This window comes from Podarcis cretensis, assembly GCF_951804945.1.
Source record: "Podarcis cretensis genome assembly, chromosome: 7".
Lineage (NCBI taxonomy): Eukaryota > Metazoa > Chordata > Lepidosauria > Squamata > Lacertidae > Podarcis > Podarcis cretensis.
In genome coordinates this window covers 11454640-11478805 of record NC_137176.1, presented here as the reverse complement: position 1 = coordinate 11478805, position 24166 = coordinate 11454640, and the positions used below count along the sequence as shown (strand labels likewise).

Sequence of the window (24166 nt, the reverse complement as noted above, 5' to 3'; positions counted from 1 at the left end):
AGGTAGGAAAGAACTTGCTGAAGATTTGAGACCCATTGGCTCCCCTCACCTGGTTTAGACAGCCAGACGAAGCAGTCTCCCAGTGTGACTGCTGTTGCATGCTGGCAGCTGCTAGAAGCCATAGCTGTGCGTGCAAGATGGGGACCAAAGGGGGACAAACTACCCCAGATGGAGCACAATGCGTGTCCCCCACCAGAGGTACTACCCCCCCAACACCCCATATGTATAGGATTTCACTGCACAGCACTTTAAAATTTACACTGAATTCATCCTGGCAATAGCCTTGTGGATCATCTCATTATACTCAATATTATGCCCAAGGAGCTGAAGCTCTGGGAGAGAGGTTGGTTTGGCAAAAAAAAAAAAAAAAAAAATGCTTATATTGCACTTTTAAAGAATTTAGTTTAGTTATTATTCATCACTTGCCACAACCTTTGGTCCAACATGACTTACAGAAAATAGCAAAATACAGTGGTACCTCGGGTTACAGACACTTCAGGTTACAGACGCTTCAGGTTACAGACTCCGCTGACCCAGAAATAGTACCTCGGGTTAAGAACTTTGCTTCAGGATGAGAACAGAAATCGTGCAGCAGCAGGAGGCCCCATTAGCTAAAGTGGTACCTCAGGTTAAGAACGGACCTCCAGGACGAATTAAGTTCTTAACCCAAGGTACCACTGTACAAGTTATGGCAAAATATGCATTAAAACAGTATATGTGCAACAACAAAAATGTTCATCCAAAAGATCACTTAAAAACAAAACATTCCTCCCCACGCAACAGAAGAATGAACAAAAGCTGGGCCATTGTTGTTTGCAAACGCCTAAGAGAATAAATATGTCTTTGCCTCGTGCCAAAAAGATGACAATGTTAGTACCAAGCCAACATTGTGTCTCGGAGACAACTTCATAGTACTAGATATTGAAGCTATGTTCTTTTTTTTAATTTGATTTTCTTAGGGTTCATCTACATATTCAGACAAATCACGGGATGCAATGTTCATAGGATTTTCTGCATAGGGAAATCAGGGTGTGGGGTTTTAATCTCACTTTTTTGCTGCAGTGCTATTTTTGCCCAACTAGAAAGGACAAAATATACTCTGACTCCCCCCCCCCAAAAAAAAAAAACCTTTATGCAAATGGAAGCAGACAGTACAAAATCGGGAAATCTGTATCACATCGTTTTTCTGCATGTGTAGATCAGCTGTCAATCATCTGTGTGTCCCCTTCTCCTATGATGGGCACCTTTTTATGATGGGCAAATCTTGACCTTCCCTCCCCCCCCCCCAAAAAAAAAGATGGTCTAAAATGGATGTTGTGCATCATTGGCAAAAATGATAGTGGGTAACATAATCTGTTTAAAGCAATATCTATTCACATTGCATAAAAAATGTTCCTATTATATTGTTTGTGCTGCTTAGCTGCATTGACCTTATGCATAACCCGAGGATAGCAGGCATGGTTAATGTATTATTCTCCCAGGGAGATTCACCTGGCACCCACATTACTTTGGGAAAATCTTTTTTATTTTATTTTCGCAGGCTTTAAACAAAGAAACAAAATAGCCAAGAACTTAAATGATGCTTAAGCTGCTTTTGTCCACTGTTGTTGCTGAGGGGTAACCATATCCGTCTGTTTCAGCAAACCCAACAAATGTTACTATGGCTTAAGCTTTCATGGGTTAGAGCATAGGTAGGCAAACTAAGGCCCAGGGGCCGGATCTGGCCCAATCACTTTCTAAATGTGGCCCACAGACAGTCCAGGAATCAGCGTGTTTTTACATGAGTGGAATATGTGCTTTTATTTAAAATGCATCTCTGAGTTATTTGTGGGGCAAAGGAATTTGTTCATCCCCCCCCCAAAAAAATATAGTCTGGCCCCCCACAAGGTCTGAGGGACAGTGGATTGGCCCCCTGCTGAAAAAGTTTGCTGACCCCTGGGTTAGAGCCCACTTCATCAGATGCATCCAGGAAAAGCTAATGCCTTATAAAAAGTTGTTTCTGGAAAAAGTTTAAAGATTATTTATGGAAATACTGCAAAATTAATGAATGTTAGAAAAATGTTGGAATGAAGTTATATGGCTTTAGCAGAAATGTTATAAGGAATTAGGTACAGACAGATTGTTAATGTATTAAAGGGGGGGAAGGTTAGAATATGTTAAGATAAATTACAGGACAGAAAACAGAGGAAGATGAAAAGGAATTGCTGAAACAGTTAATTGAAGTGGAATACAAAAAGGGAGGTGTGAGGAGGTCGCTGACACAAGTGAATGAAAGATAAGATATTGTAATTATTGAATGTGTTTTTAATTGTTTATGTTTTGTTTGGTTGATTCAATGTTTTAGGGTTCGTGTTGTGTGGTGTTTGTGTTTGTGTTTTTGTATTGTATTGTATTGTATTGTTTAATTTTTTTTCTTTTCTTTTGTAATCTTTAAACTGCTAATAAATATTATTTTTTTTAAAAAAAAGTTGTTTCTCTTTCAGGTGCCACAAGTCCATTATTGTATTGTAGAATGCATGTAATGGGGGGGCATAGAGATGATGATGATAAATAATAATAATAATAATATATTTATACCGCGCCCATCTTGCTGGGCTTCCCCAGCCTCTCTAGGCAGGTTCCAACAAAAGATTAAAAATACATTAAAACATCAGTCATTAAAAACTTCCCTAAACAGGGCTGCCTTCAGATGTCTTCTAAAAGTCAGATAGTTGTTTATTTCCTTGACATCTGATAGGAGGGCGTTCCACAGGGCGGGCGCCACTACCGAGAAGGCCCTCTGCCTGGTTCCCTGTAACTTGACTTCTCACAGTGAGGGAACCGCCAGAAGGCCCTCGGTGCTGGACCTCGGCGTCTGGGCAGAACGATGGGGGTGGAGACGCTCCTTCCGATTAAAAATAAATAAGCGAGATGATACAGGTTTGGTGAAATGGGCTGGGACCCCTTCGCTGCTGCAGGGCTACTGAGTGCTAGGGAGAGGAAATATGAGGCATAAGGAAGCAGCAACAGTGGAGAAGTGGTGGACTCTCCTTCCTTGGCGGTTTTTAAGGAAAGGTTGGATGGCACCTGTCATGTATGACCTGAGATTCCTGCATTGTAGGCACGGGCAGAGGAAGGGGTGTGTGGTGGTGGCGGGCCACCATGGGTGTCACCACTGAGGAGGGTGACAAAATGCTGGGCGGTACTCATTGCAGGGCCTGCAGTGTCTCCTAGGAGAGACACAGTGGCTTGGGCGCATGCAGGCTCCGCGCTGCCCAAACAGTCCTCCTGCTGCCTCCCCATCAGCTGTAGGGCGGCTGAGTGGGAGGAGACATGCAGACTCCGGAGGACCAGTGGTGCGTCCCACCCCTTTGGGAGGCTCGCCCTGCCCCTGGGCACGCCACCCCAGGCACCCGAGCGGCTTCCTCCACTGCTGATTGTAGGGGGTTGGACTAGACAGCCCTTGGGTTCATCTGTGATTCTATGATTATTTTTTAAATATATATTTATTAAGCAATTTCAACATAACAACTTAACAAACCATATAATCACATACATTATTTTTCCCCTTTCCCCCTCCCTCCCTTCCATCCCTCCCTCCCCACCCCACCAGGGACTTCCCTCAGCTCCTCTCTCTGATTTCTCTGCACATATTATTCTCTGCCTGTTATAAACTTATACTTATCCTTGCCTTATCTATCATGTTATCAACCAAGAAATTTGTGTATGTTTATTCAAAACCTGCCAAGGAGTCCAATTCATTTTGTCGTCTTTTTTAGATAATTTGTGAAAAGTTCCCATTCTTCCTTAAAGTCACAGTTATCCTTCTCCCGCCATTTGTATGTCAGTTTAGCCAACTCTGCATAGCTCTTCCATTTTTCTTGCCACTGTTCTTTCGTTGGGATTTCCTCATTCTTCCATCCTCGTGCTATCAAGAAGAAGTGTGCATGCACACGAAAGCTCATACCAAGAACTAACTTAGTTGGTCTTTAAGGTGCTACTGGAAGGATTTTTTAAATTTTGTTTTGACTATGGCAGACCAACACGGCTAAAGGTAAAGGTAAAGGTACCCCTGCCCGTACGGACCAGTCTTGACAGACTCTGGGGTTGTGCGCCCATCTCACTTAAGAGGCCAGGGGCCAGCGCTGTCCGGAGACACTTCCGGGTCACGTGGCCAGCGTGACATCGCTGCTCTGGCCAGAGCCAGAGCCAGAGCCGCACACGGAAACGCCGTTTACCTTCCCGCTGGTAAGCGGTCCCTATTTATCTACTTGCACCCGGAGGTGCTTTCGAACTGCTAGGTTGGCAGGCGCTGGGACCGAGCAGCGGGAGCGCACCCCGCCGCAGGGATTCGAACCGCCGACCTTTCGATCGGCAAGCCCTAGGCGCTGAGGCTTTAACCCACAGCGCCACCTGCGTCCCAGACCAACACGGCTACCTATCTGTAAATAAATTCTTTGTTTTACTTGGCAGATCTTGTCCTACAATCCCTCACAAAAATGCTTCTGGTTTTTGTTTTTTTTACAAATGTCATTTTAAACATTTTTTTCAATTCATTGTATGTTGTTGTTGTTGTTTAGTCGTTTAGTCGTGTCCGACTCTTCGTGACCCCATGGACCAGAGAACGCCAGGCACTCCTGTCCTCCACTGCCCCCCGCAGCTTGGTCAGACTCATGCTGGTAACCTCGAAAACACTGTCCAACCATCTCATCCTCTGTCGCCCCCTTCTCCTTGTGCCCTCCATCTTTCCCAACATCAGGGTCTTCTCCAGGGAGTCTTCTCTTCTCATGAGGTGGCCAAAGTACTGGAGCCTCAGCTTCACAATCTGTCCTTCCAGTGAGCACTCAGGGCTGATTTCCTTCAGAATGGAGAGGTTTGATCTTCTTGCAGTCCATGGGACTCTCAAGAGTCTCCTCCAGCACCATAATTCAAAAGCATCAATTCTTCGGCGATCAGCCTTCTTTATGGTCCAGCTCTCACTTCCATACATCACTACTGGGAAAACCATAGCTTTAACTATACGGACCTTTGTTGGCAAGGTGATGTCTCTACTTCTCAAGATGCTGTCTAGGCCTGTCATTGCCCTTCTCCCAAGAAGCAGGCGTCTTTTAATTTTGTGGCTGCTGTCACCATCTGCAGTGATCATGGAGCCCAAGAAAGTAAAATCTCTCACTGCCTCCATTTCTTCCCCTTCTATTTGCCAGGAGGTGATGGGACCAGTAGCCATGATCTTCGTTTTTTTGATGTTGAGCTCCAGACCATATTTTGCGCTCTTCTCTTTCACCCTCATTAAAAGGTTCTTTAATTCCTCCTCACTTTCTGCCATCAAGGTTGTGTCATCTGCATATCTGAGGTTGTTGATATTTCTTCCGGCAATCTTAATTCCGGCTAGGGATTCATCCAGCCCAGCCTTTCGCATGATGAATTCTGCATATAAGTTAAATAAGCAGGGAGACAAAATGCAGCCTTGTCGTACTCCTTTCCCAATCATTTCCCAATTTTTTTAAACTTCTCTACATGCCCACCACATATGATAAACGTCCCTTCTTTTTCTTTACATTTCCAACATATGTTTGGCCCGGTTTTATACATTTTTGCTACCTGTACTGGCGTAATATACCATCTATACATCATTTTCATATAATTTGTGATTCTATGATTCTAACTGTTCTCCACTAGCCATGTCTCCCACAGGTGACTGGGAACCCCAGCAGGGAAAAAGTGTCTGGGAAGAATAAAAGAAGAAGACTTTAGCTGATGGTTCCCAAGCTGTGTTTGTTGGGTTTGTGGGACATTTGGATCAGCCCTAAGCCTTTAAGCAGATAATTAGGCAATAACTGCTTCCTATAGCCAGCATCTTATTGTCTGGAAAGACTGGAACATCAAGCTATTTGTTTTTTCAGAGCACTGTTGCTGCTTCTTATTTATGATACCCTTTTTACAATATCATTCCTGTATCTAAGTTTTTCCAGAGTCACTAAAGTGATTTACAGGAGACTTATCAATTTCATGTGAATGCACTGAGGAATGCAAGGATTTTCTCAAATTCTTTCCCACAAGAAGTTTCAATTTGCTCATCGTCCCCTCTCGGTATCTGGTTTCGAGACATGATGTGCCGAATTACCTTTAATATCACTTCTGCAGATACAATGCATTAGCAGGGAAAATTAGACACAATTCTTTTATATCTGATGTGCTGCTGTTCGTCGCTCTCTTGTCTTTAGGTTGTCAGAGTCTCAAATTAAAGGCAATTGGAGAAGCTTGCCTGCAATTTAAGAGATTGCTGTTAAGGGGAATGTAATACTTTACATCTTTGTCAGGGAGACAGAGAGGCAGCTGTTGCATGTTCTTATATTTTCAATAGGAAATTTATTATTATTATTATTATAAGTATTCTTTCATTGGTTTGTTTATATACCACTTTACGGTCCAAAGACCGAAGTTGTGAACAGATTTATACAAAAAGAAAAGTACAATAAATAGAAATATATAACCTGCATTTCATCTAAATCAGTCTTTGGCAACCTTCACTGACTAAGGGCTGATGGGAAGAGCAGTCAAAAGCAGTTACAGCAAGAGCAGCAATTAAATCTAGTGTTTGCCATAACAGAAATATTTGTATTGATCTCTCTCTTTTGATTGGAATATACATTGCATAGTATACAATTTGTATTGCCTTTCCATTATTTTTTTCATTTTGGCATGCAGCTTTTGCAGCAATATACTAAAAAATAAAATTAAAAAATCCAGATTTTTTTAGCTAGTAAAATGATAAAAGCATGGGACGTTGCAATTCTAAGTCCCATTTGAATTTAGATGTTCCTATAAAGTTCAGTAGACTTCTCCCAAAATAAATGGGATAAGAATTGTAGCCACTGACATGAACAAAAATGGTAAGTTTTATTCCTCTACTTCTTGGATATGTACCTTAGCACGCTTTCTGATTTCACGTGCCTTGTGCATTTCTTTTTCCAGGTTGTAAACTCCTTGGGGCTAGCTCAAGGCTGTAAGGCCAGGAACTGACCAAGCACTCCAGAGTCCCAAGCTAACATGGTCAGATGAGACGCTGTCATTTACTATTAACAGACTGGCAAATTTTAAGGTCAGACAAAGCCACAGACATAATTCAGCCCAAAATCCTGCACAACATAGTCCAGCTGATTTCCATTGCGCCTTCAAGGCAATGCAAGGAAAGCTGGTTTATAGACCTTCATAGCAATATGCTTGCCACTTTCCCATAGCTTTTTTCAACACTGGTATGGTGGCAAGTGGCTTTTGTCGGATAAAACAATGTACTCTCCCCAGGAGACAGAGGACCCAGAATGACTTTTCTACAGAGCTTTAGGCTGTTTCATGCCTTACACTAGATTATGTTGCAAAAAGTGCTCTGCAAATTGTCATTCAGTTCATCCATGAAACTTTCCTCCACCAGGAACCAAGTCTTATTAGCAGCAGACAGCTCTCTTGGGAGTTTACATTGGGAGCTGTCCTAGGTGCTGACTCTGTCTGGGCTAGCTGGAAGAATCTTGCTATCTGCTACCTACTGCTGGACCATCACCATATCCTAATCCTGTTTTCACAGCTGGACCACAACAGGATGCATCCACTCTATGATCAGTATTGCAATGGAGTAAATGGGGATGCAGGTGGCGCTGTGGTCTAAACCACAGAGCCTAGGGCTTGCTGATCAGAAGGTCAGTGGTTCGAATCCCTGCAATGGGGTGAGCTCCTGTTGCTCAGTCCCTGCTCCTGTCAACGTAGCAGTTCAAAAGCACATAAAGTGCAAGTAGATAAATAGGTACCACTCCGGCAGGAAGGTGAACGGCATTTCGGTGCACTGCTCTGGTTTGCCAGAAGCGGCTTAGTCATGCTGGCCACATGACCCGGAAGCTGTATGCCGGCTCCCTCGGCCAGTAGAGCGAGATGAGCGCCACAACCCCAGAGTCGTCCATGACTGGACCTAACGGTCAAGGGTCCCTTTACCTTTACCCGATCCCAACACCCACTTCAAGACGAATATCCTAGGCCATAAAAATGATAAATTTCCATGGAAGAAATAGTCACATTGAATGCTTACTCGCCCACGTCTTTTGCACAGCTGTTAAATGCTATTACAACCGGCCCCAAGATGATGGAGAAGAAAGGATACATCTCTGGTCAGAAACACTTTGCTTCTTCACATTCTACTTGCCTTGAAAACCAACTGGGATGTCAGGCATGTTCCCAACTCCACAGTCTTGTCATACACACCAGTAGCACAAGGGCAATTTTACTTTGATTGATACAGATAAAAAAAAGACTCCTCCACTATACAAGGGAAACACGATACAGTCAGGCAGAGAAGCAATTGTCATAAGCAAGCCTGTGTTTCCTGGTCAAAGATGAATTTCCAGATCCAAAGGTTCATTTCCTTTTCACTTTGTGACAGAAAAGAGCATTTGACAGGCTTCCAGCTCTTCAGAAGTCCACTGACAACGGCAAGAAAGTGACAGTCCTCAGATCGCAATGTGGCACAACAGGCTACTGTGTTCTTGTTTCGCAAATCAAAGGCAGCTTTCAATCCTCAACCCCCTTTCTTGCACGATCTTATATGGAAACTACCTGTGATTAACCCTTCAGTATAACAGACCTGTTTGCAAGTTTGGTTAATACTATGCTTCAAAAATAAAATAAAAATGAAAACTCTCATTGCTGTCATTATCATAATCTAAGAAGTAAATAAGGCTGCAATCATAAGCACATTTACAAGTGAGTAAAACTGCATTGAACACAATGGGGCTTACTTCTGAGTAAATATGCATAGAATTGCAGGCTGTAACCAACAATGCTAAAATATAAAGTAAACTTCAAAACCAAAAGTATTTGCATACATACATCATATACAGAATATAGATGCTTGAGGAATTTGACATTTGCAGCTTCCAATACAGACTGGCCTGCTCTGCACCTCCTGGTATAATGCACAGATCAGAACTAAGGCTGTAGTCCTAACCCCACAAGCTTGGGAGTAAGCCCCAATGAATTCAGGGTGATTCACATATGTGTAGACAGGGTTAGGATTGTGTTATTAGTGTTTCACTGGCTTTTACACTTCCCAGTTATTAACTCAAAAATGATATATTCAGAAATGTGTATTTTGAGAGAAAATGTATGTAGAAATTAATATTTATGCTCTAGTTAAATGCAGGTTTTCATTTGGATTTTTAAAAATGGAAATTACTATGGTGTCAGGGCTGGGCTGTGGGCAGTGACCTAGGGAAAGGGAGGAGCTGGGTCCAAGAGGTTTGGAGGGCAAACCATAAGGCAGGACTAGAGAACAAGCTGGGAGTAAGGCTAGAAATGAGGGACAAGTTAGAGCTGAGGCAGACTTTTATGCTGGAGCAAGGCTCAGCTGCAAAAGTAAGTCCTTTATACCCCATCATGCTCAGGAGGAGTCAAAGACCAGTCTGAGCAGGTGGAGCCAGGGCAGATCTGGAAATGTTCTTCCCTGATAAGCTGTGAAAAAGGTTATAGGGATCAGTACCTGAAATATGGGGATGGGATTGAATGGAATTAAAGGCGCACACACATAAAAGTGGCATGGGTCAGAAATAAGATAATTTATCCATGCCTCATTCAAACCAAAGGTCATGACATAAACTATACTTTGATGAAGAGGATGCAAGATGTCAGCCTGCACCAGTGTTTCTCAACCTGGTGCCCTCCAGATGTTTTAGACTACCATTCTTATGGCTCCCAGCCAGCATGTCCAACAGACAGGTGTGATGGGAGCTGTAATCCAAAATATCTCGAAGGCATGAGGCTGAGGAAAGCCGGTCTACATAGTCATCACTAACACAATATCTCACAGAGCAACATGCAGCTGCAGTCAAATCAAAACAATCAAAAAGCAGAAGACAAAACAGATATTAATCCAAGGGTAACCAACATCTACAGTTAGAAGATACAGTTAGAACTGGATATGGAACAACTGATTGGTTCAAAATTGGAAAGGAGTACAACAAGGCTGTATATTGTCTCCCTGCTTATTTAACTTATATGCAGAATTCATCATGTGAAAGGCTGGACTGGATGAATCCCAAACCAGAATTAAGATTGCCGGAAGAAATAACAACCTCAGATATGCAGATGACACAACCTTGATGGCAGAAAGTGAGGGGAATTAAAGAACCTCTGAATGAGGGTGAAAGAGGAAAGCACAAGAAGATCATGGCCACTGGTTCCATCACCTCCTGGCAAATAGAAGGGGAAGAAATGGAGGCAGTGAGAGATTTTACTTTCTTGGACTCCATGATCACTGCAGTTAAAGCTATGGTTTTCCCAGTAGTGGTGCATGGAAGTGAGAGCTGGACCATAAAGAAGGCTGATCGCCAAAGAATTGATGCTTTTGAATTATGGTGCTGGAGGAGACTCTTGAGAGTGCCATGGACTGCAAGAAGATCAAACTGATCCATTCTTAAGGAAATCAGTCCTGAGTGCTCACTGGAAGGACAGATCCTGAAGCTGAGGCTCCAATATTTTGGCCACCTCATGAGAAGAGAAGACTTCCTGGGAAAGACCCTGATGTTGGGAAAGATGGAGGGCACAAGGAGAAGGGAACGGCAGAGGACGAGATGGTTGGACAGTGTTCTCGAAGCTACAAACATGAGTTTGACCAAACTGGGGGAGGCAGTGGAAGACAGGAGTACCTGGCATGCTCTGGTCCATGGGGTCACGAAGAGTCAGACACATCTCTATTCTCAAGGAGGGGGACACTGTATTTTCCAGACATATGGATATATATGTTACCTTATACTGTACCATTAAGCTCAATATTGTCTGGTGGATGGAATATTCACATAGGAGCCCTAGGTTCAAATTTTGTTTTGCTAAGTCAGTTACAGGTCCTTTAATGGATGGACAATAAAGCACGTATTGAGGGGAAAGACTTATCTGAACAAAATAAACTTCTAATGTAAAACCTCCCCAAACAATCAATGAACCACCCTTTTACACAAAGAAACAATTACAAAGAAACCATCCCTACAAAACCTTCACCCAGACAACCTACATACAGGACCAGATCACCAAATCCCTTGTTCCAGCTGCAGGGAGCCTCTGGAACAGCGGCATCCAGTCCGTGACACAGCAATGTTGACTACGTCACCTGCACTAAAGCTCATTCCAGGCTCTCTGCCCCATTTATACCTGCCCCAGCCAGGTGGGCCTGAATGCCTCCATGGCCCAAACCTCTGGTGATTGTGGCATCTCCCAGTCCCACAATCTGGACAATTGGGCCCTGGCTGTGCCACCATCTAGGGCAGGAGTGCTCCTGCTAGGACCTACAGCCTCAACGGTAGGGTTGATTGCACAAAGCAAATCCTACACCTCCTTGATCCTCTTGCACGTTTCCACTACAAATCCCCAGTCAGCCAACATGCTTACTGGGTTAGTCATTTAGGACTCATCTAACCATCTCACAGGGCGGTTGTCAAGATAAAATGAGACAATGTCATGTATGCCACTCTCAGCTTCTTGGATGAAGGGTAGGATAAAATATATTCAATATAAATATATCTAACAGCAGTATATTCACTTCTTGCTCTTACAAGAAGCCAAGAAGTATTAGTAATGCCTAGAATTGCCCATATCCACCCACATGCTGATTGAGATATTAATTAGTTGTGGATTGCCATTTTTCCCAGCTGCTGAAATCAAACAGGGTGGGAAATTACTTTATTTTCAGGCAAAATTCCCCAGTTGCATAAGTTATGCACAGTTCTTTTCCATAGGCTGTGTGTGTGTGTGTGTGTGTGTGTGTGTTTAATGGACTCAAAATCAAAGAATAACTGTGGGGGAAATAGCCAGACCTGTCTAACAACACTGAAGATGCCCATCTGTTCTAGCAGTAGGGATCTCGATCACTGAATTTCTTCCTCCCCTTCAACATAAATAAACATAATATGGAAATTGAACTTTATTGGTTCTGGTAAACAATAGGATTTTAAATCGCCTAAAATCGGATTAACATATTGTTACAGTCGTAAAGTTTGATTTAAACAATTGTGATTTCTTATGAGGGCCTTCACAAAATATCTATTTTACATATGATACAAGCCCCGACAGAGATTTTTTAAAGAAAGCTGACATTGCTCAAACATCCCTTTCTTATTAGCCAACAAGAACAATTAGGAAATGTTTCCAGTAACTTTAATCTCTCTGCCTGAATACACATTGTTCATTTTCTTATGTCAACAAATGCATGCTGATACTTTAAAACAGATTTCCATAAGCTAATTTACCTATTTCCCTATCCAGAAGACAGGACTTTCCTGACTGTTAATTCCAGTTGACAGTGAGTGGTTGAGTTGCTTTAGTCCTTGCAAAACAAGGTACTGTTGTGAAGTGATTTATAATGAACTCTATTTAGGGAAGAACTACAATGCTGATAAATTTTGACAACAAAAAAAATGCATTATTAATGAAATAATAACATTGGCAGCATCTTGAAAATAAGCTGATTGCAAAGAGTTCATTTTCTTTTTTTGTTCCCACCATTCGTTTTCTGAGTTTGGAGATTTATCTCTGGGTGGAGAAGTTGTGATGGAGAAGAATGCTTAATTTATGGTGCTTTTTTGAAATATGGTGCTGCTGGGTTTGTGTCTTAAGTGATGAGCCACGAATGCATGAAGAAGGAGATCCAGTAGTAGTTTAAATCAGAGGTTTGTCATTTGCACCCCCATACAATGAGAAAATAACTGGTCAAGTCCGAGAACAGTTAGCTATTTGATTGATCACAAAATACTAGTCAAATGACTAGTCCAACAAAGATCACATGTTGTTAAACAGAATTCAAGTGTTTAAGCATTAATTTGCTTGATTGCCTGATGTGGGAGATATGGAGGTTCATTTCTCCATATTGCCTCCCACCAGTGTTGACCCCATAATTTACCTGTTCTGTTATGCAAGTGGGTGGGCATAAAGAATGCTAGGTGAATCTTACAGTTTGGGTGTACTGAATAACTGGGGGGGGGGGGAGCCCACTGTTGAAAATTCAGATCCAGGCATTGCTCTAAATCAAGGGCCTTCATTTTTTATTCAAGGACCCTGATGCATTTTGTGTTAGCTCTTTCAGTCAGCAGGGGAATAACTTGTAACAGATACTCAATTGATAATAAAAACCATTAAAAATTTCCACAAACTCTAATTTGCATGACAGTGTCTAATTAAAAAAAGTTGTTGTCTCATTAATACTAATATTCCAAACTAGCATTCAAGGAATCTTGAAGAGGGTCATTTTCCACTTCAGCTGATAAATATTTCTCATACTTCAATAGGGTGCAAAACTGATGCCATCGTACTGTTGGCTTCTTGGACATTAAATATATAAAAGAAGAAACCTACAGAGAAAGTCATTACCCAAATTCACTTCAAATTTTAAGATGAGAACTCCATTGTAACAATGCTTGCACTGTATATACATATAATTTTACAGTCTCTGGGGCCAAGGAACAAACATACACAAGGCACACACTTGAAATCGACACTCACACGGCATATTAGTTACCTGTAGTTGTGAGTCCTATTATGTAAAGCATTGTAATGGCCATACATAACACAGACAATTGGGGGGGTGGGATTCATGTAGTCCCAACTTTATTAATTGACCCTCCTTCAATTTATATAACACCATCTGCTGAAATGATGATAAATCAGCCATACTCAGATTACTTTGTAGTAGGAAGAGGAATGTAGCAAGGATATCACTGATCTCTGATAATGTTCACACTTTGTATAGAGCCCTTAGCAATGGTAATTAGAGGAGATAATGAAATTTGGGGGATTATATCTAGGAAAAGAAAATATAAAATCTCTTTTTACACTGACAATGTAGCTGTAACATTTTCTGACCCAACAAAATCATTGCAAACAATCTTTTTAAAGGAGGAATACTATGCAAAAGGGACGCAGGTGGCGCTGTGGGTTAAAGCCTCAGCGCCTAGGGCTTGCCGATCGAAAGGTCGGCGGTTCGAATCCCTGCGGCGGGGTGCGCTCCCGCTGCTCAGTCCCAGCGCCTGCCAACCTAGCAGTTCGAAAGCACCTCCGGGTGCAAGTAGATAAATAGGGACCGCTTACCAGCGGGAAGGTAAACGGTGTTTCCGTGTGCGGCTCTGGCTCGCCAGAGCAGCGATGTCACGCTGGCCACGTGACCCGGAAGTGTCTCCGGACAGCGCTGGCCCCTGGCCTCTTAAGTGAGATGGGTGCACAACCCCAGAGTCTGTCAAGACTGGCCCGTACGGGCAGGGGTACCTTTACCTTTACCTTTTACTATGCAAAAGAATTTGGCGTAAAGCAAGCTGGTGTAAATTAAGCATTGCCGGATTTACGTAAAAGCTAAACAAGCTTAGGGCCCCACTCTCTTGGGGGCCCCAAAAAAATTTAAAGGAAAAACACTGTTAGTACATTTCCAATTACTTTCATAAAATACATATTTTGTTATGTGCAAATGGCTTTAGATACCTATTAGGTCCATAAATTACCAATAGCATATATTCAACACAAAAAAACAGTGACAGTTTGTTGTTGACAAAGGACAGCTGGGCATATAAAGGGCCCCATTACCTTCAGTAGCTATGGGCCTCATCAAACCTAAATCCGGCCCTGCAGTTAAGCCAATGTGAAGTTACACCCAATTCAGATTATGCTTTGCTGCAGTCTGCGGCTGCCCTTCTTAAGCCTGGCACAGGGAAAACAAGTCTTTAAAATAGGTTAACTGTTTGAAGGTTGCCAGGTCAAATGGCCAAGCTGAACGGGTTTAGGATGCAGCCTAGGTCTCCCCATTCTCTAGTCCCGCCCCTGCCACAGTCCATGAAGACTTTTGGGTGATTGACACTGGCCTCAGCTCTGCTAGCTGCTGCTCAGCTGACTGAGTACCACCTGAGATCGAATTTACAATGGTATATCTTTGGCTGCATTAGGACTCGGAACATAATGTTGGCTGAACATGAAATCATCTACACCCTAAACTGCTCATCTCAGCATATTTTGCCACACGATTGCCCCCTAATGGTTTGCAAATATTGCTGAGTCTCTAAGTTTTTGCTGTTGTTGACATCAGTCTGTCTCAAGAGACAATGGAGGTGAAGTGAAACCACTGGAGAATCATAGCGCCCGCCATGGCTGCAGAGACTGGCAACTCATCACTGCTGAATACCACATTGTTTTTGCTGTGTTAGCAGCATAGCTGTCAACCGTCCCTTATTTGGCGGGAAAGTCCCTTATCCCAGTGCTGTGTCCCGCTGCTGTCCCTTATTGATGATGTCCCTTCAATTTCCCGGGTTTCAAAGGAAGCAGCTCCTCTCCCTCCCTCCCTGCCAGCCATGGAGGAGGGAGGCTCCAACTGTGTTGCTTGGCTGCGTTGCTCACCCAATAAGGGGTCTAAGAACAACTGGGGGGTGGAGCTTGCATGCTTTGTGCCGATCAAATTGGCCGCGTTGCCTGGGGACTCGCCTTTGCTCAGCGCTTCCCAGCGGAGAGGTGACAGTGGTTTTCCTTCCTGTATCCCCTTTGCCGGGTTGCTGCACTGTGGGAACCACCACTTGAGGCTTCGTTTGGCTGCTGGCTGGGCTTTCTGCCTTTGGCTCGGAGGGGCTCAGAAGTTGAACATACTTGTGTTTGGAAAATCCCTTATGTTGGCTGCTGTTACCTTATTTTCAAGGCTGCTGGTCCCTTATTTGCAAATCTATGTTGACAGCTATGGTTAGCAACACTGAAGTGACCTTCCTGGGGCACAGGCCTGGGCAATGTGGTGTATGGAGGTCTTGGGCTGCCCAAATGACAATCATATCATATAATATAATATCAGCCTCACTTATATGGCCCAAAGGAAAGCAGAGCAATACATTTGGCACCAGCTTGGCTGCAGGAGCTGTCAGAAGGAGGCGTACAAGACCACCCCCAAGTATAAAATTAATTAAACTTGAATTGTGAGGCCATTGTCTGATAAATTCCTAGAAGGATTCTGTTAATAAATTCTGTAATACTATGTGAAAGTCTAGACTTAAATATAATTCAAGTATATGGATAATGAACTCCTGTAGTCAATTTATCCTTGCACAACGAATGATCTCTTCCACTCCTGTGCACACCTTAAATCTGTTCTGGGCGTTCCACCAACCTTCCAGAGCATATTCGGGGTAGCGTAGGGCACACATGTGGGGCGGAGGGGGGAACCCCTCGCAATAGCGCTAATCCTTGCATTAGTCAGAAATGTAGTTGGTTACTCCCAGAGTAATAATTTGGAGACCCTCCAAAATTCTAGTAATAAATTGCATAGAAGAAGCGATGGCAAGATTTGAACTCTTCCTTCTTTCAAAACAGATGAATGGTACCATTGCGCCTTCTTTAACAAGGGCTATATATACACAGCTTTGCCCCAGCTACTCTGCATGCGTTACCTTCCATAATCTTTTCTAGCAAACAAGTTTTTTGTACTGTTCTCTGCCGTGTTAATTATATTCTTCTTATAAAATATATACAATTAATAAAAATTAACACTGCACCATTTTCAGGCATCCTATTCAGTTGCTTTTATTTAATTTCCTGAAAATATTGATGCCAACAGGCAAATGAACATAGGCTTCCTTTATAAAGACTAGTTTACTATCATTATGGAGTTTAATATTAATTATCCTCTATACTTCATTGGATTTACTGAAGTGCTTTGCTGGATGGCCTCCAACCACTAACAGGGAAATGAAATTAAACAGAAAGGTTTGGCTATATTTAAGAGTATTGTGTAAGTATTTTAGAGCCGACTTATAATTAAAAAGGTTGTAAACTTAACACAGAGAGTGCAAGTGTCGTGGCTCAACTGCGGCTCCTCAACTCACCATGTCACCGGGAATTGATCATATATCACAAGCAACTTAATCAAATAGAAGATCTTAATAAATGCAGGATGCCTTACAAATGTTTAGCGAAGATTTATAGATCCTAAAACAGTAATAAATGAGTGCAGTCATATCTATAATATTCTGTTTTATAGTCTGAGAAACAAATGCCCTGGCTTGGAGAAGAGGAAGTACTCATTAATTGCTTGAAAAATAGTTGAAGAGAGAACCAACAGGCATACTGTCTTTCATCTGCCCCCATTTTCCTTATATGCAGGGGAAAGCCTTTGGGATCACTGGGGTGGGGGCAGAGAGAGAGGGGGAAGGTCAGAGCAAAGGCATCAGGAGAACCATCCTGCAGATACTTAACATCAGGACCAGAAAAGGTCCAGACTTGGAGTTAGGGTGGCCATTTACACTTTTCCAAAGAGGAGGAAATACACTGTGGGAAAAGGCACTGATTTGCATGAAATTTGCATATACTAATTGATGTGCATGCATTTATAAATATTTATCATCATGTAAATAGAAATAACATACACCAGAACTTCAGGAATGGAGTTGGAAAGGTGGAAAGCGAGTTTAGCATTTGCACGGGGTAAGGAGGGAAAAGGGGACACAGGTGGTGCTGTGGTCTAAACCACTGAGCCTCTTGGGCTTGCCAATCAGAAGGCTGGCAGTTCAAATTCCTGCAACAGGGTGAGTTCCCGTTGCTCGGTCCCAGCTCCTGTCAACCTAGCAGTTTGAAAGCACGCCAGTGCAGGTAGATAAATAGGTACCACTCTGGCAGGAAGGTAAACTGTGCACTGCTCTGGTTTCGGTGTAATGTTGTGCCAGAAGCAGCTTAGTCATGCTGGCCACATGACCCGGAAAAACAGTCTGTGGACAAATGTCAGCTCCCTCAGTCAGTACAGTGGTACCTCGGGTTACATATGCTTCAGGTTACATACGCTTCAGGTTACAGACTCTGCTAACCCAGAAATAGTGCTTCAGGTTAAGAGCTTTGCTTCAGGATAAGAACAGAAATCGTGCTCTGGCGGCACGGCAGCAGCAGGAAGCCCCATTAGCTAAAGTGGTGCTTCAGGTTAAGAACAGTTTCAGGTTAAGAACGGACTTCCAGAACGAATTAAGTACTTAACCCAAGGTACCACTGTAAAGCGAGATGAGTGCCGCAACCCCAGAGTCGTCTGCGACTGGACTTAACTGTCAGGGGTCCTTTACCTTTACCTTTTAAGGAGGGGGGGGAATCTAGGAAGTTAATGTGGGGGGAAATGACAGTGGAGTTGGCCCATGGTGCAGCCAGCCAGCCTAAGGTGGGTATTACTGGAACTACACAGGCAGAAGTACTAGATAGCATTGATTGGGCATAGGTGCAACAATATCTTTCAGCTAACTTAGTCGAGTTAGTGCCTGTCAGGCCTCAATAGGGCGTGTTGGTGGGAGTTAAGTTTTATTTATTATGATATTTGATTTGTTCAAATGATTCAAGCTAACTGTTTTCAATTCTGTTTTTCCTTCCTCTATAAAGCTCCCTATCCCATTGTAAATATGCTTGGATTGGCGGCAAGGTGGGGCGGGGGGAGGAATAATTTGCTCCCAGAGTCAATATCGTGGTTTGCAACTTGTCTCAGGTTTCTCAGAGATGGTTCGTGCCAGAGTAAGTTAATATATTTGGATCCTGGCCCCTGTTCATGCTTGTTCTATTGGCAGAAAAGTTACAACATAATTTAGGAGCCATTCAACTACATCCAAACCATATTTTAAAAAATGTCAAGCAGAACAACATTTTCAGTAGCTCCCAGGAATATCCTGTGGTAGAACATGAAAAAACAAGCATTTTCATTTGCAGATAAGGTTACAGTATGCCTATCTTCCAATGTACATGAACAGAGAACAAATTAGCACTTGCCAGTTTTGGCTGGCAGGCAAAAGTTCAAAGTTTATGAAGTTCAGGACAGACTGTTCATTTGGCTTAGGGATAAAAGCTGGAAAAATGGTTTCGTTTGGAAATCCAAACAGCGCAGCCTCAAATTCAACTTGGTTAGTTGGCCGGGGGGGGTGGGGCATGTAGCTTGGAACACTGGCTGCATTAAACAAAAACATTTATTTTTTTTAATGCAGTGAAGGATTCTTGCCAATGAGCCATGAAGACAGTGAGATGGGGAGGGGAGGGAGAAGGTGTGAGGAGCCCCTCTAACATATGCAGATAAATTATGGGTGACGACAGATGTAAAATTAAAAGAGGGCTCATGGTGGGTTCTTCCCAGATTTGCAATTATGGAACTGACAGAAGAGCATGCCAGGGAAACGAATGATGCTTCCAGCTGCTAGCCGTTCCTCTTCCCAACCTCCTCCTCCTCTGACTGGAGAAATTTGACAAGTCACCCTGCATGCAAAGGCTCAACATGGAAAGTGGCTGCACTGCTTCCATCTCAGGTAACCAGCTGTGGTGCACGTGGTTCTCCATCTGGAGAACTAGAGGGCCAAGGGATAAAGGGAGTTGGCGATTCAAGAGGTGGACATGGTTCAACCTTTGATTCTCTGCTTTGCTCTTCTAGTTTCGTTGGGAAATCAAGATTGTAGTGTAACTGAAATATGCTTTGTGAGTCTTCTTTTTATCTTATATCCGTCTCAGAGAACAGGTACCTGTAGCCATCCAGATGTTGTTGGACTACACCTCTCATAATCTCTGAGCATTGCTCATATTGACAGTGGCTTATGGGAGCTGGAGTTCAACAAGAACTGGAGGATCACAGGTTCGGCATCCCTGTATAGAGAGATCTATACAATTGCAAGGAAGTCAAAATATGGTCAACTACTCCCTGGATGTTGTAACAGCAATGACAACTGCACATAGAAAAGAGGGAAGTTTAGGACAGAGTCTGCTTCCTGGTGATATGCTACCTTCCCATGAGCAGGTATATTGTGAATTGAGAAACATGAGATTCTCCTCCTGCCGTGTGAAATGGTGCCATCCTATATACTGAATAGCATGTGGTTTAACTGCATATGAAGATTGTGAGAGGAAACATTTGTGAGAGGAAACAAAAGCCTCTGGATTAGACTGTCGAGTTCTTTCCTAGACATATTTCTGAAATAGGCTGCCATTTTCCCCACTGCTGTGTGAATATTCAGCAAAACGTGATATTATTAAAGACAATGGAGGGTATAATCAGACTGGGGTTGCAGCTCTGCTTGTTAAGAAATGCAATATGAGATGAGAAGACATATAGCATGAAAGAGAAGCTCAGCCTGGGCTATGATAAATTTTCAAAGGCATGTAGAATTGTGTGTGTCTTTTATATAGCCTTCTCTGTATTTATTACAGATTGCTTGAGGTTATAATTGTTCTTGGGCTATATGCTTGGTTTATTTTCTTGGCTTATTCACTCTGCAAAATGCTAGAGACCTGAGGCAGTCTCCAGTGCCTTACCTCCAAGTCTCCTGCACCATGAAGTCTCCTGACTTGCAGACTGAAAGGTGTAACCCAAAGATCTAACCCCAAATTGCCAAGCAAGGCATTCCAGCTGATTCACCACCCAGTCAAGTGACTCAAGTCACTGTCTCTGACTGGAAGTTGCCTCACAAATATGCCTTAGCCAGGATAAGTGAGAAATGAGTGGTATACTAGCACACTGCAAAGGGCAACAGAAATATTGAATAACGCCCACCATATTATTTGTCATTTTGTATCTGTGTATGTGTGTGTGTTTAGTTAACAACTGCATGTGTACAGTTCCTGAAATATAAATGCACATCACTTAGAAGAATAATCTCACCTTGTGTTTGGGCATAGCCCAAAAATTAGAAAAACGCATCACCAAATGAGGTAAAAGCGGGCACAGTCTTGCACAACATCTGCAAACTAATTTATGCAATTTACATAATCTAGGCATTGAAGCAGCAGTTAACAATAAATGTTGGAAATGTAATGAGACTGAAGGTACATTCTTTCACCTTTGGTGGACATGCCCAAGGATTAAGACATTCTGGGAAATGATTTACAATGAAATGAAAAAGGTATTTAAATATACTTTTTTGAAGAAACCAGAGGCCTTTCTCCTAGGCATGGTCGGCCAATTGGTGCCAAAGAAGGATAGAACTTTCCTTATGTATGCTACAACAGCAGCAAGAATACTTATTGCAAAGTACTGGAAGACACAAGATCTACCCTCCCGGGAAGAATGGCAGATGAAGGTGATGGACTACATGGAACTGGCGGAAATGACTGGCAGAATCCGAGACCAGGGAGAAGAGTCGGTGGAAGAAGATTGGAAAAAATTTAAAGATTATTTACAGAAATATTGTAAAATTAAGGAATGTTAGAAAGATGTTGGAATGACGTTACATGGCTTTAGCAGAAATGTTATAAAGAATTAAGTATAATAGATTGTAATTGGATTAAAGGAAAAAAATAATGTTAGAATTTGTTAAGTTAAATGATAGGACAGAAGTTTGAGGAAGATGGAAAGGATTTGCTGAAACAAATAATCGAAGTGGAATACAAAAAAGGGAGGTGTGAGGAGGTCGCTGAAACAAGCAAAAGAAAGTTAATAACATTGAAAGTATAGGTTGTGTTTCTTTTTTCTTGTTTTAACTGTTTTTGTTTTATTTTTGTTATGTATAGGTAATATTTTTGTTTTTGGGTTGTATTGTATGGTTTTGTTATGTTTAATTCTTTTTCTTTTTTCTTTCTGTAACTTTCAAAACTTTAATAAATATTATTTTTTAAAAAAATGAAGCAGCAGTTAATAGTAGCAAAATGAAGGCAGGTTTATTTCTACTATCTAAGTTACAAAAGTAAAATATCTAAGTTCAAAATGGTGTTTAACATGCATGGTGGTGAGCTTGGAAGCATGTCGAAGAAAACAGAGAGATGCCCAGGCAGGAAGGAAGTAGGCAGTGTTACAGTTTCCAGCCAAGGCAGACACAGGAAGTGATCTCACAAAGTTCTCTCTAGCAAATTTTAGAGGAAATCTCTGTGAGTTTCAGCCCCTCCATGCTCCTATTTGGCAAAATGTGAATTGTTGGTTTGACTGCAGTAACGTCCCACGTTGCTCACCTGGCTTTTCAATGCTGTCAGTAACCAAAGGGGCAGGGAGGTTGGCACAGTATGGTTGCAACAACGGAAATAACAAATTGGCTTTGTGGCTGAACTTGCACCACATTGACCTCTCTGCCATGTCTCCTCTCCCTTATGTCACTTTTGGTTGCCGGCAGTGGCTGCCATGTTGGGAAGCTAGGTTAAGCAACACTGCCCAAGGACTGTTCCTGCTCTTATGTCTGGGGAAATGCAGACAAATGAAGTTTGTCAATGGATTGTGTCAATGGATTGTGTGGTTTGTTCCACATGGTAGTTAGAACCATGGGCTTTTGACATAGGAAACACCAATGTCCTTACTATCTAAAATTTGATGCAGGAAGAACAGAGGATGTAGCCCAATGGCAGAAGGTCCCAGGTTCATTCCCTGGAATATTCAGGTAGGACTGGGAGAGATGCCCTGCCAGAAATTCTAGGGAGCCAACACCAGCTGGTGTAGACAAGCAGGGCTGTCTTTACCCAGGGGTGCGGGGCACCCAGGCATGGAATTCTGGGGCACCACCAAATGTATACCTACTGTATACTGTTCCCTCTCATTCCCTCTCGATTGGCGGCAGTGAAAAGCAATGGAGCTGCGTCGTTGTTACAGGTGAGCGATTTCTCTCTTAAAAAAAGGTCAACAACTTTTGCTTCCCCCTTCCCCAAAAAAGCTGGGAAGATCTTTGCACCCCGGCAGCGCATATGCTAAAGATGGCCCTGCAGACAATACTGAACTAGATGGACCAAGGGTCGGATTCAGGTTGCATTCAGATGCGAAGTTTGTTGTGTTGGTTTTACTGATTATAATGCTAGCACTTCTGTCCCGATTGCTAAAGTTCCTGTTGCACTGAATGTGCTTTTTGATCAATATACAGTGGTACCTCGGGTTAAGTACTTAATTCATTCCGGAGGTCCGTTCTTAACCTGAAACTGTTCTTAACCTGAAGCACCACTTTAGCTAATGGGGCCTCCTGCTGTTGCCGCGCCGCCAGAGCACGATTTCTGTTCTCATCCTAAAGCAATGTTCTTAACCCGAGGTACTATTTCTGGGTTAGCGGAGTCTGTAACCTGAAGCGTATGTAACCTGAAGCGTATGTAACCCAAGGTACCACTGTACACCACCATGTCTACTAATTTTTAAATGGCGGAAAAGAACTGAATGGTGGGATATTTCCCTAGACATGGATGGTGTCAGTATGATCATGAAAACTGTGGGGAAATTATAACATAAAACTCCAGCTGACTTTTCTGAGTTAAAGAGTATACAAACATTTTTTCATCTTCTGGAAACGGTTAACATGGACATGAACACTAACCGTCTTCTAGATTCCAGGAGTGGCTTTTATGTCATGTGAAAGACCGTCTAAAATATGATAATAAAAGGTAGGAATGTGGAATAAAGTGCCACCTGAATGCATCCTCAATATAAGGCAGCTTGCCATGTTCTTAGGAGGAAGAATACAGAAGTGGAGGCAGGGGTAAAAAAATCTGTGGCCATCTCAGTAATGTTAGGTCACCATATTTCAAAAAGTAAAAACCAGGACACCCCAAAAATTGAAACGCCAAAAAAACACAATTTTTGGATTGACTTGCCTAAGATCCAGGACAAAGTGCCGCCTTTCAGAAATTCCCCTTGGACATCAATTCTGCCTTTGAAATCCCAGTACAGTGGTACCTCGGGTTACATACGCTTCAGGTTACAGACTCCGCTAACCCAGAAATAGTGCTTCAGGTTAAGAACTTTGCTTCAGGATGAGAACAGAAATTGTGCTCCGGTGGCGGCAGCAGCAGGAGGCCCCAGTAGCTAAAGTGGTGCTTCAGGTTAAGAACAGTTTCAGGTTAAGAACGGTCCTCGGAACAAATTAAATACTTAACTCGAGGTACCACTGTAATGTCCAGAAAAATCCAGAAATATGGCAGCCCCAATTAATGTAAAGTGTGTTTAGCTATCAGCATAGTTATAATAAGGGTGAGAGCTACTGGTGGTTATGCTGAAGGTTTTATGGGAAAGGTGGGTTTTGAGAAAGAATTTGAAGGAAATATGAGAGAGTTTAGAAAAAGGTATATTAGTGGCGACACAGAAGCTAGCCAGTTGGCACTCTCCAAGACCGCTTCAAACTGAACTGTGATACAAACCAGCTGAAAAGGTTTTTCAGGACTCATCAGGGAAGAAAGAAATGATACGTTCATACTGAACATTGGTGATGGAGCTTCCAATCTGGATTCACTGCTCTAA

General features: G+C 42.6%; 1 long non-coding RNA gene across 1 annotated transcript in view; it reads left to right on the top strand.

Annotated features, from left to right (window-relative positions):
• The first annotated feature begins 7697 nt into the window (after positions 1-7697).
• Positions 7698-24166, top strand: part of LOC307220272 — a 331896-nt gene continuing 315427 nt past the window's right edge. The window contains exon 1 of the long non-coding RNA XR_013840805.1: positions 7698-7730. This is a non-coding gene — a long non-coding RNA (uncharacterized lncRNA). The remainder of the gene's footprint in view (positions 7731-24166) is intronic.